At 37.4% G+C, this 12,553-nt stretch overlaps 1 protein-coding gene and 1 long non-coding RNA gene across 16 annotated transcripts in view; one reads left to right on the forward strand and one right to left on the reverse strand.

Moving 5' to 3' along the window:
- LOC126354436 (uncharacterized) overlaps window positions 1-6,945 on the reverse strand; it is a 67,183-nt gene extending 60,238 nt beyond the window's left edge. The window contains exon 1 of the long non-coding RNA XR_007565332.1: window positions 6,858-6,945. This is a non-coding gene — a long non-coding RNA (uncharacterized LOC126354436). The remainder of the gene's footprint in view (window positions 1-6,857) is intronic.
- Window positions 6,946-7,086: 141 nt separating this feature from the next.
- LOC126354432 (serine/threonine-protein kinase dyf-5) overlaps window positions 7,087-12,553 on the forward strand; it is a 230,593-nt gene continuing 225,126 nt past the window's right edge. For 2 of the 15 annotated variants that reach the window (XM_050004096.1, XM_050004086.1), the window contains exon 1: window positions 7,087-7,259. The gene's annotated coding sequence lies outside the window, so the exon portion shown is untranslated. Of the gene's footprint in view, window positions 7,592-9,149; window positions 9,233-12,553 lie in introns of those variants that run through there. The other 13 variants (XM_050004080.1, XM_050004092.1, XM_050004097.1 and 10 more) reach the window with 11 other exon arrangements.

Below are 12,553 nucleotides of genomic sequence, written 5' to 3' on the forward strand. Positions count from 1 at the left end.
TTAACATCGAGTATAGATTTAAGTGTCAGGAAGTCATTTCTGAAAGTATTTGTATGGAGTGTAGCCATGTATGGAAGTGAAACATGGATGATAAATAGTTTGGACAAGAAGAGAATAGAAGCTTTCGAAATGTGGTGTTACAGAAGAATGCTGAAGATTAGATGGGTAGATCACATAACTAATGAGGAAGTATTGAATAGGATTGGGGAGAAGAGAAGTTTGTGGCACAACTTGACCAGAAGAAGGGATCGGTTGCTAGGACATGTTCTGAGGCATCAAGGGATCACCAATTTAGTATTGGAGGGCAGCGTAGAGGGTAAAAATCGTAGAGGGAGACCAAGAGATGACTACACTAAGCAGATTCAGAAGGATGTGGGTTGCAGTGGGTACTGGGAGATGAAGAAGCTTGCACAGGATAGAGTAGCATGGAGAGCTGCATCAAACCAGTCTCAGGACTGAAGACCAGAACAGCAACAGATAGACCTGAAAGTAATCATTGAAGTGATATGGGCATTTGTTCAGAATGCTAGATTATTGCTGGCCAAAGAAAAATTTTGAATACAAACCACCTGTCAGACATAAACAAGACAGACATGATGTTCTAGGAATGATCACATCAACTCTACAAGCAGTACAAATGTCAGTGCTACAAAAAAGTTAGGAGATTGAAAGCAGAAAGATTTAACCAACAGATATAAACGTCAGATAATGTCTCAGAGTCTCACTGATCAGCTCTACATAAAATGAAGACTTGACCAACAGATACAAAGCTTAGATAATGTCTCAACATTCTGTTGATCAACTGTACATAAAATCCGAAACAATGCAACAGAAACTAAAATTAATAATGTAGAATTAACAGTGAATAATGATGTCATTGCTGACCTCATTCTAGTTAGCAACAGTTTTAATAATTACTTCATAGACACTGTTGAAAATGGTGTCTGCATGACACCAGATACATAGCATACATTTGGGTCCACTGATGAACAGAACTGCAGTACATTACTTGCTATAAGCACGGGTGACATTCTGCAGCTTATTGACAGCCTCAGAAATAAAAAAAATCCAGTTAATTAGATGTAATTTCTCCTTATCTATTAAAGAGATGCAAACATGGACCAGTGAAACCATTAGTTCATCCAATAAACTGTGTTCTCAAAGACTGTGCATTCCTGACAAGTTGAAACTAGCTGAAGTTAACCTTTACTCAAAAAAAGGGGGAAAGAAAGCACGTTCAAAACTACAGACCCATTGCCCTAATCTCATCATTTAGCAAACTGACTGAGAAAAGAATGTTAAAGAAGAGATCATCTCTGCCCGAACTCTTTGCCTTTACAAATGTCTGCTTGTGTCTGTGTATGTGCAGATGGATATGTGTGTGTGTGCGATTGTACACCTGTCCTTTTTTCCCCCTAAGGGAAGTCTTTCCGCTCCCGGGAATGGAATGACTCCTTACCCTATCCCTTAAAACCCACATCCTTTCGTCTTTCCCTCTCCTTCCCTCTTTCCTGAAGAAGCAACCGTCGCTTGCGAAAGCTAGAAATTCTGTGTGTGTGTTTTATTTATTCTGCCTGTCTACCGGCGCTTTCCCGCTTGGTAAGTCTTGGAATCTTTGTTTTTAATATATTCAACAGTAATCTGATCTATACCTGATCCAGGGTAAGACTTACAATGCAATACCTGATTTCAGAATCTCTGTCTGAACATGATGTGATCTAACTGGAATCATCCTATATCTCCCAGCCTTTTCAAAGTCTACCACCTCATTTTTTGATTCTGATTCCATTCAGTTGACTAGCTGAACTTTATTGCAGAATCCAGTTAGTCTTTCTCCTCTCTCATTCCTACTACCAAGACCATATTCTCCTGTAACACTTTCTTCTACTCCTTCCCCTGCAACTGCATTCCAATCCACAGTGACTATTAGACTATTGTCTCCCTTTACATATTGAATAACCTGTTCAGTATCCTCATATACCTTCTCTATCTCTTCATCTCCTGCTTGTGACCTAGTCATGTACACTTGAATTATTGCTGTCAGTGTTGGTTTGTTGTTGATTTTGGTGAGAACAACCCTATCACTGAACCATTCACTGTAACTAACTCCCTGCCCTGCCTTCCTATTCATAATGAATTCTACAATTGTTATACCATTTTCTGCTGCTGGTGGTATTACCCTATACTCGTCTGCCCAGAAATTCTTGTCTTCTTTCAGTTTTACTTCATTTCACTGGTACCTAAGTTTGAAATATCAATTGGGGTTAAAAATGACTGTTTGAAAACTGACAAGGCCTGAAAAAGAGAAAGAAAGTGGTGGAAAAAGAAATGGCTTCCTCAAAGGAAAAAATTCACTCACACTTCATTAATGAACAGCCTAGGATCCAACAACTTGCAAAATTGTTTAAAAATGGGTCATAAATGCTATTCTGACTCCTAAAGCTTATCAAGCCATGTTTGACGAAAAAGAATATTGGTAGTATGATGAGAGAAGCTGTAAACTGTAGAGAGCTACTTTATGGTTTCTATTGACAACTTAGTACACTTCTACTGGTAATTCAGTGCATCTGTAACTCAATAGTTACTGTGTAGAATGATTACTGAAGCCTACATCATTTACAATATGTAAAATAAGGGAAAGCAACCACTCACCTATAGTGCATTAATGCAACAGGTGAGTTGCTGCCTTTCCTTTATATTATGTACTGCTCCAGCAAAGAATTTCTATTATTGTTGTACACCATTTATAGGAACCTGAAGGAATATGTCATGGTGAAGCAAATCCAATAAAATAAATTATGTTAATGTTAATGTTATGCACTTATTTATGTATACAGCATAAAAGATGTGCCTTATAAAAAAAAAATCCATTTAATTGGGACAGGGTGGCACAACAACTGGTATCTAATCATTTCAGAATAAAAACAGTCTTGGTTCCAAAGTTAATTAATATCAGATTGTCTGATGTGCCACAAAGGGTGGAACATGTTATTGATATTTAATAATTTTGCAACCAAGACTGTTTTTATTCTGAAAAATGTCCTCGTAAGTTTACAAAACTCATTTCAAATTAATAAAAGATGAGCCCTGTAAGTTTTAGAAATTTATTTCAAATTTGAAGCAGAGAGATTACAAACAGTGGTGGCTTATATCATGTAACAAATATAGTAACAGATACAAAGAAATGAAGCATTTCATAACTGTCAGAAGTATAAAAAAATAAGTTGAGCCCTGCTCTTCATATCACGATGCATGGCATATGGCTTGATTATTTACACATTTTTACCAGTAAAGTAAGTAGGTGTATTTCATGAATAAAAGTCTGTCAGTTATCTGTATATCTACAATCAAAGCACTTTTACTCACATCTCTGTCGTCTGTATGCCATTAAAAAACAGAGCAAGTGCTTCATTTCTTGCATCTTTATTGCTACACTCCTTGCACAGTGTATCCCACAAAAATTTGCAGTCGTTAGACTTCACCAAAACTCTGTCATCTAAGTGTGGTTCACCTCACATTCTTGTCATGTTCAGTTGCCATATTTGAACAGTGTTTATTACCACATGCAGTGACAGAAGACTAACAGTAACTTTAGTTGGGTGATTGGGACGTTATGATCCTTTAGTGCACATATTATTGCATGACACTTCTCCTTAACTATGACTGAAATACTGCAAAGTAAAACTACACTTGCAAATTTCAAGTCTTCAAAAGAATTGCTAGTAGAAAGGTATTGTAGCGTAACAGATAAATAGCTGATGCAGTGGAACCATGGTCTACTGTGTATTTGATTGCATTATTTTACTTGGCTTGGTTGTCCTTTTATAGTCTGGTAATCATTGTTGCCACAACCACATAATGGCTACTGATACCAGTTTCGATGTGGACATCCTCAAAGAGGTCAGCTCTATTTGTTACCGTTAGATCAAATATATTTCCATCATGGACGGGGTTTCTAACTACCTGTTACAGATAGTTTTCAGAGAAGCCATTTAGTACTGTTTCATGGGATGTCTCATCTCACCCAGCACTAACAAACCTGTAATTGTTGGATGATTAAAGTCTCCACCAATGATTAGAGTATGACTATCTTATGTACAAGTGAACTGAGGTTTTTGGAGACATTAAGAGACAAGTCTGTTTGGCAACAGAAGGATCCAATCATCATTTTGCGCCCATCCCTGATATTGAGCCTTGCCCAAACAATCTCAAATGCAGCTTTAATTTCTATCTCAGTGGATTTGAGTTTCTTACCTACTGCAACAAATACACCACACCCATTTCCCATTCATCTGAAGAAGAGAAATTTGTTAACATTGAGTATAGATTTAAGTCAGGAAGTCGTTCCTGAAAGTATTTGTATGGAGTGTAGCCATGTATGGAAGTGAAACAAGGACAATAAATAGTTTGGACAACAAGAGAATAGAAGCTTTCGAAATGTGGTGCTACAGATGAATGTTGAAGATTAGGTGGGTAGATCACGTAACTAATGAGGAGGTCTTGAATAGGATTGGGGAGAAGAGAAGTTTGTAGCACAATTTGACTAGAAGAAGGGATCGGTTTTTAGGACATGTCCTGAGGCATCAAGGGATCACAAATTTAGCATTGGAGGGCAGCGTGGAGGGTAAAAAATCATAGGGGGAGACCAAGATGAATACACTAAGCAGATTCAGAAGGATGTAGGTTGCAGTAGGTACTGGGAGATGAAGGAGCTTGCACAGGATAGATTAGCATGAAGAGCTGCATCAAACCAGTCTCAGGACTGAAGACCACAACAACAACAACAACAACATTTCCCATTTGCCTATCCTTTCGATATACACTTAAATTTTCCACAAAAATCTTACTGCTATCAATTTTAGGTTTGCAGCTGAGTTAGGCCCTCGTCTAACTGTAGTCTATTGTACGTCCCTTTAATAAAAGACTGTGTCCAGTTCTTGCAAAAAAGCACAGGTAACACTCATCTACAAGAAGTGTAGCAGAAGTGATCCACAAAACTACAGTCCAATATGTTTGGCATCAATTTGTAGTAGAATCTTAGAAGATATTCTGAGATCAAACATAAGGAGGTATCTTGCACAGACTGACATCCTCAATGCCAACTAGCATGGATTCCAAAGCCATCAATCATGTGAAACCCACCTTCCACTTTTTTCATATGGCATACTGCAAGCTTTGGATCAAGGCAATTAGGGAGATGCAGTATTCCTTGATTTCTGAAAAGCATTTGACTCAGTACCAGCTACATCTATGCTTGTCGTCAACAGTTCAGTCATATGGAGTATCAAGTGAAATTTGTGACTGGACTGAGGACTAGTTAGTTTGGAGGACACAGCATGTTATCTTGGATAGAGAGTCACCATCAAATTCTACATCTGCATCTACATATATATTCTGCAAACCACCTTGAGGTGCATGGCAGAGGGTATGTCCCATTGTACCCATTATTACGGGTTCTTACAGTTTCATTCACATAAGGTGCAGGGGAAAAATCGTTGTTTGAATGCCTCTGTGTGCGCGGATGTTGTATGTTAATGTCCTTGTAGACAATATTAATAGTAAAATCTGGCTTTTTGCAGATGATGCAGTTATTTATAATGAAGTACTGTCTGAAAGAAGCAGCCTAAATATTCAATCAGAGCTTGATAAGGTTTCAGAGTGATACAAAGACTGGCAACTTACTTTAAATCTTCAGAAATGTAGAACTGTGCACTTCACAAAACGAAGAAACATAGTATCTTATGACTGCAATATCAATGGGCCACTGTTGGAATCAGCCAGCTCATATAATTACTGGGGAGTAACCTACTATAGGGATAAGAAAAGGAATGATCACAAAGGCTCAGTCGTGTGTGAAGTAGATGGGAGACTTCAGTTTATTGGTAGAATACTGGGAAAGTGCAATCAGTCTACAAAGGAGATTGCTTACAAATGCCTGTGCAATTCATCTTAGTCTACTGCTCAAGTGTTTGGAACCCGTACTAAATAGGATTAACAAGGGATTTTGAATGTATGCGGAGGAGGGCGTCACAAATGATCACGTTGTGTGTTTTTTTTCTGTCACAGAGATACAGAAGAAACTGAACTGAAAGACTCTCAAGACGTAAACTATCGCGAGAAAGTCTACTAACAAAGTTTCAAGAACCGGATTTAAATGGTGACTCTAGGAATATATTACAATCGCCTACGTATCACTCACATTGTGATCGTGAGAACAAGATTAGAATAGTTACTGCACGCGCAGAGGCGTTCAAACAATAATTCTTCTCATGCTCCATCCCAATAACTTGCACAATGTGGCGTATGTTCAATCTGCATTGCATCTCACGACGGTTTGCATGGGTGTAGATTTTGTGTTTTGATGATTGGAATACGGGCGTTCGCAAAAGTTTATACCACGCGTGGCGGGAGGGAGAGCAGCAATCTGTTTGGCGACGCCAATGTAAGGAGAAAATTTCCAATAACGTACTAACTGCTGGACCATCAACACACAATTTATATCTCTTTTTCATTCAACCTCGAGTCTCTCAACAACTCAACAAGTTTTCGTTAGTGATCTTTGACGCTCCTTTTTTTTCTGCTCGCAGCAGAGCAGAGCAATTATAACAGCACCAATCTTCTTCGTCCAATAATCCGAACCACAATATTATTGCATGTTATTACTGACAATATTATTCAACAGTCTAGGGCTAAAGTCCATAATATTACCCAATATTATTGTGCAATATTATCGACCGCCTATGATCCGCTTTAACAGAGATCTCAATAAATATTGAGCTGCACCCAACCGACCGTCAGAGCTGAAAAATCGGTTTGTCGATCGTCTGAAAAGCCTTTACCTATACAATTACAGTTACCGTTTATTGGTCGGTTGCCTCATGAAGCGGAACGTGTGTAGGACGCTATAAAAGACAAAATGGAAATACCAGCTTTTTCTACTGCGAGAGTATGATCATATCCCAACTCTGAAGTTGGATGTGATCTGACAAAATACGTTGAAAGGTCTTCTTGTCGCTGAAGGGAATTTGGAGATGAAATTTCTCTTAACGAATTTCGTTTTCTGTTGGCTGCACTCCCCGTTGCCATGGTTTTGTTTATGTATCAAAATTTGCAGGCGGTTCGTTTCAGATCGGCATAACCTCACTTAATAATATACGTCCTGGTATCTCGTTTTATGTAGTAAGAAGAACAATAATGAGATGTCGTTATAGCTAATACTCACTAATGGTAACAGCTCATGATAACTTTTCTATTACAGCGTGAGTAAGAACGTATCTTGACATAGTAAATATAATTGTTATGACGAGAAGCTAAGGCACTAGAACCCTCCCTCACAAGTTTTACTTTAGGGTAGCAGCAGTTTGCAAACATTTGTCGTATCCGGCGTAACTAAAGACGATTTTATTTCGTTAAGAGTGTCAGCTTGGTGTGGAGACGAAATATTAGAGCTTATAGGCCAAAAGTTAATTTTTTTATTTATTTGGTATGCGTATTCCATGGATCCGTACATGCGAGTGATTCGCCTGGATGTAGAACGTGTCAATATAATTGTACAAATACAATTAATGCTACAAATAATACAATGATATAGGTATTAATAAGTATCACTTTTTCTCATTTACAAGCTGTCATTTAACTAGTATAGCAATGCGCTCTATAACATTATAACTATAATATTATCAGCCGGCCGCAGTGGCCGAGCGGTTCTAGGCGCTACAGTCTGGAACCGCGCGACCTCTACGTTCGCAGGTTCGAATCCTGCCTCGGGCATGGATGTATGTGATGTCCTTAGGTTGGTTAGGTTTAAGTAGTTCGAAGTTCTAGGGGACTGATGACCTCAGAAGTTTTTATTTATTTATTTATTTAGTCCTTCAAATCCTATATCTATAGAATATATACAAGGATATTGGACATGGTTAGATATTTACAAGATAAAAATACAGTTTGTATGAGTCCCATAGTGCTCAGAGCCATTTGAACCATTATAATATTAACACTATAACATTAACATAAAATTATATCATCCATTTAATAACTAAGAGGCTAAATGTGTCTATTATTAAGGGAGTGCATTATTTCTGGAAAGGAATTCATCTAAGGAGTACAGTGGATGGGCAAGCAGGTATTTTTTTAACGTACCTTTGAACAACGTTTCATTTCCTCTTGTACATTTAATATAATTAGGCAATGCATTAAAAGTATTTATAGCAGCATACTTGACTCCCTTCTGTACAAGTGATAGTTCCAACATGTAGATCATCCTTACCTCTAGTATTGTAGTTATGGTATGAACAATTTGTTTCATACTGAGAATAGTCTTTATTAACAACATTCATCAGAGAGTATATGTACTGATATGTGTGTATATGTACTAACTGTGTGAAAAGTTTTCTACATGAGGTTCATGGAGGAACCCCGCACATGATTCTGACTGCTTTCTTCTTACAGTTAAGATTTATTTTTGGGCTGTTGAATTACCCCAGAAGATTATTCCATAACTCATTAATGAGTGAAAGTATCCAAAGTAAGTTGATTTTAAAATGTTGATGTCCTCAAAATGAGTAATGATTCTTAAAGCAAAAGTTGCTGATGAAAGCCTTTTTAGAGTATGGGGCACATGCTGTTCCCAGTTGAGCCTATTGTCAATGTGAACCCCTAGGAGTTTAGTGGAGTGCACCTATTCTAGTTCCTGGTTGTCATGAGCAATTGCTATATTTTCTGGAGTTTTATTTTTTGTGTGGAACTGTATAAAATTAGTTTTTTTTAATATTAACTGAAAGAGAATTAGTTAAAAACCAAGCCTAACTTCTCTGAGTATATCATTAACGTCAGTATCCAGATCAGCAGTAGACTTAACCGTCTTCTACAATGCTTGTATCACCAGCAAACATTCACAATTTTTACGAATGAACAGGGGCACATCAAGAACATATTAAAAATACCGAGGGTCTAAGGACAGATCCCTGGGGAACTCCATGCTGTATTTTGCCCCATTCTGAATCCTTCGTTGCAGCCATTTAGAACCACCTTTTGTTTCCTGTCTTCAAGATCTGATTTTAGCCTGTTACCTATAGGCCCTTTTATTCCGTAATGATAGGCCTTCTCCTAGAGTATTTTGCACTTTATATTTTTATTTGTATTGTGTTTACAGAATCAAAGGCCTTGGAAAGCTCACGGAAGACACTAACTGGTGACTTCTTACTATTAATAGACTCCAAGACCTCATTAGTGAGTGAGTATATGGCACACTCTGTGGAAACCCCTTTTTGAAAACCAAACTGTCTATGGTTAATAATATTAAGTTTATCAAGATGTCCCACAATCCTGTTATACACTACCTTTTCAACAACCTTTGCAAATGTTGTTAAGAGAGACAGAGGACAATAATTTTTGACATCTGTAGCATCGCCAGACTTGAAAAGAGGTCTCACAATGGCACATTTCATTCTCTCTGGAACAACTCCCTCACAAAGAGACGTGTTGCAAATGTGAGTAAGTACTACACTCGCATCATTACTGCAGGCTTTCAACAGTTTACTATAGGTGTTATCTATACCTGAAGATCCTTTACTTTTCAATGAGTGAATTATTTTCTTATTTCATTAATATGGGTGGTACATTTATATCATTAAAACTTTGTGGGAGGTTAAGTTTCGGAATATCTGCAGCTTCCCTTAGGTCACCACTGCACCCTATTTGAGAAGTGACAGTTAGTAAGTGGTTGTTAAATGTGTCTGCTATCTGTTTACTATCAGTTATTTACAAATCGTTAATTTTTAGGTCAGCAGTTTTTACATTGTCAGATGGTGCAGTACCTGTTTCCCTCTTTATTACATCCCAAATTGTGTTAATTTTATTATTTGAACAATTAATTTCAGATTCTATGCTCATACTTTTAGATTTTTTAATGACTTTAGTTAAAATTTTACAGTATGTCCTATAATAGTTCATCTGGAGGAGATTATTGGATTGTATGGATATTATATATAGTTCTCTTTTTCTCTGGCATGATATTTTGATGCCCTTGGTGAGCCATGGTTTTTTCCTTGATTGCCTGTTCTGTAGTCTGCAGACCTTTTTTTGGAAAGACACTTTCAAATATACCTGATAATTCATCAGTAAATAAATTATATTTTGTATTAGCATCATTTTCAAGATAAATATACCTCCAGTCAGTCTCCTGAATGCATAATTTGAAGTTTTGGATATTTTCCTCATTCATGTTTCAAATGGGTTTTCCACTGTGCACCAGCTCTGCTCTGATTTGTATTAAATTTGTCAATTGTATTTGCCCATCATGATCAGGGAGACCATTTATGACTTTTTGACCTTTGATGTGATGAGTTCTAATGATATCTACAACTATTAGAGTGCTGGAAGTGGCAGTAGTTCTTGTGGGAAAACTGACAGTGGAGACAAGATTGTAGGTATGCATTTAAGTTGCAAACTCTGTCTTAGAAGATGAGCTTTCTAGGAAATCTGTATTAAAATCTACAGTCACTATAATGTTCCTATTTTTTCTTGTGAGATATAATAGCACAGAATCTAATTGTTTCATGAATACTTTAAAATTACCAGATGGAGCCCTGTATACTGCTAAAATTGCCAGTTTCTTGTTAGCTTCTACTATTTCTGTGACACATGCCTCAAAGTGTTTCTCTACACAATATTTCTCTACATCTATTGTATTAAAGGACAGGCTGTTTTTCACGTAAATAGCTGCCCCACCTTTGCACATATGCTTTCTACAAAATGAGGTAACTAATATGTAGTTTGGAATATTGAGCATTTCGATGCCAACAGTGACACGGTGTTCTGTCAGACAGAGAATATGAGCACAATTTATGCCTGTTGGTTCATCAATATTTAGAATAAATTGGTCTAACTTATAGAGCAGGCTTTGAATGTTTTGATGAAAAATTTTGAGCTTATTTTTAATTACATGATTGGTTTTGGTGCTGCCACTGTTGGGACTGAGTTTTCTTTCTTTTGACATACCAGTATTATAGGAACAGTTTTCTGCAGGGAAGGGGGAGCTGTTGTGCTGGTAATACCCACATTTGTTGTAATTAACTGCATTACTTACATTCTGATTGGAACCTTCCCCCTTCTGCCCCAGTACTATAAAAATCCCCATTTGCAGCTGAGGACTTTCTTGATCTCGGGCACAACCTATGTGGAGTAGCTGCAGTCACTACTGTGCTGTTTTTTGCCATAGAGGGTGGATCTTCTATCGGTGAGGTTTCTACACTGTCAACTGGTACACTTAATCCTGTGAGGGTTAGTGTTGCTGTTTCTGCTATTGATGACTGTTTTTCCTCCTTAAATGCTGCTGCTGCTTCACAAGTTGGGAGTGTCAGTTTCCCAGGGTGTTTAAAATGAACTTGCGACCTTGGCTGGAGAGAAAAATACCAGACTTTAGTGATTGTACAAAATCAAGGATATCACCTATGTCCAAAGGCATATATTTCCTCCATTAATACACCTACTATCTGAGCAGGGATGTTGGATGTCATGAATTTGGGTGGTGAAATCATCTCGTATTATCAGTGTCGTTTAGAATCTCTTGAAAAGTTTCCTTCATCTTAAAGGTAATTAGTAGGAAACTTGTCAGAATGTTACGTCTAGACAACATTGGTCAAGGGTTACATAGTGGTGGCCTTCCTTTATATTTTTCATAGTTAGTGTGTGATGTATGCACATACTGCAAGCAAAATAATCGTCTGAGCCATTGTCACACATTAGGACTAACCCGATAATGTTGCCAGGCTCATACTCAAATTTTCATTGTGATTGCTCCCTCATATAGGCCTTAATATCATCAAGATTGGCACTGCTAATATATTGTTTTCTAAGAGAAAGTTCAAGTGGCCATCAGTAAGAGTTCCCTGATAGTTTTGATGTTTTACCAACAGCATTGTTCACTCATTGGTTTAATAATGATTACTATATTTATTTTAACAGTTGAATCTCACATGTGAGAAGTTGCTGACATTTTATTGTTCATTGTTCTTAATAGTATCTGTTGTACTTACTAGTAATTGATTTTCAGTTGACCAAGCCTCATCCTCTCTTACTAGAGCAAGGTAGCACTGAAAGGAACATGCTGTGTCAGCCCTTTATCTCTTTTCTTCCTTTTGGACTAATACTGAAATTGGTTTGTTTGTTAAGGAGTGGGGTTTTTAATATTCTTGCAGATTTTGAAGTTCTTCAACAGCAACATAAAAAACTGCAGATGCCTACATCAATATCCATACTCTATAAATCAGTGTGAAACATATGGCAGAGGATACTTTCCAATGTACTGCGCATCACAGTTTCTTGCCATATGGAATGTGACAAGAATTACTGCTCAGATGTTCCTATGCACCCTAGAGTTAGTTAAATAATGTTTTCATAGTCCATATGAAAGCTATTGTTTCTGTTGTATGTTCCTACATTCCTTGTTTATAGTGGGTCTTGAAACTTTATGAGAAAGGTTTCGTAAAATATTTGACATCTAGGTTGAAGTGTCTGCCAGTTCTGGTTTTACAGTATTTGTGTGACAGCCACC

This window comes from Schistocerca gregaria, chromosome 3, assembly GCF_023897955.1.
Source record: "Schistocerca gregaria isolate iqSchGreg1 chromosome 3, iqSchGreg1.2, whole genome shotgun sequence".
Classification (NCBI taxonomy): domain Eukaryota; kingdom Metazoa; phylum Arthropoda; class Insecta; order Orthoptera; family Acrididae; genus Schistocerca; species Schistocerca gregaria.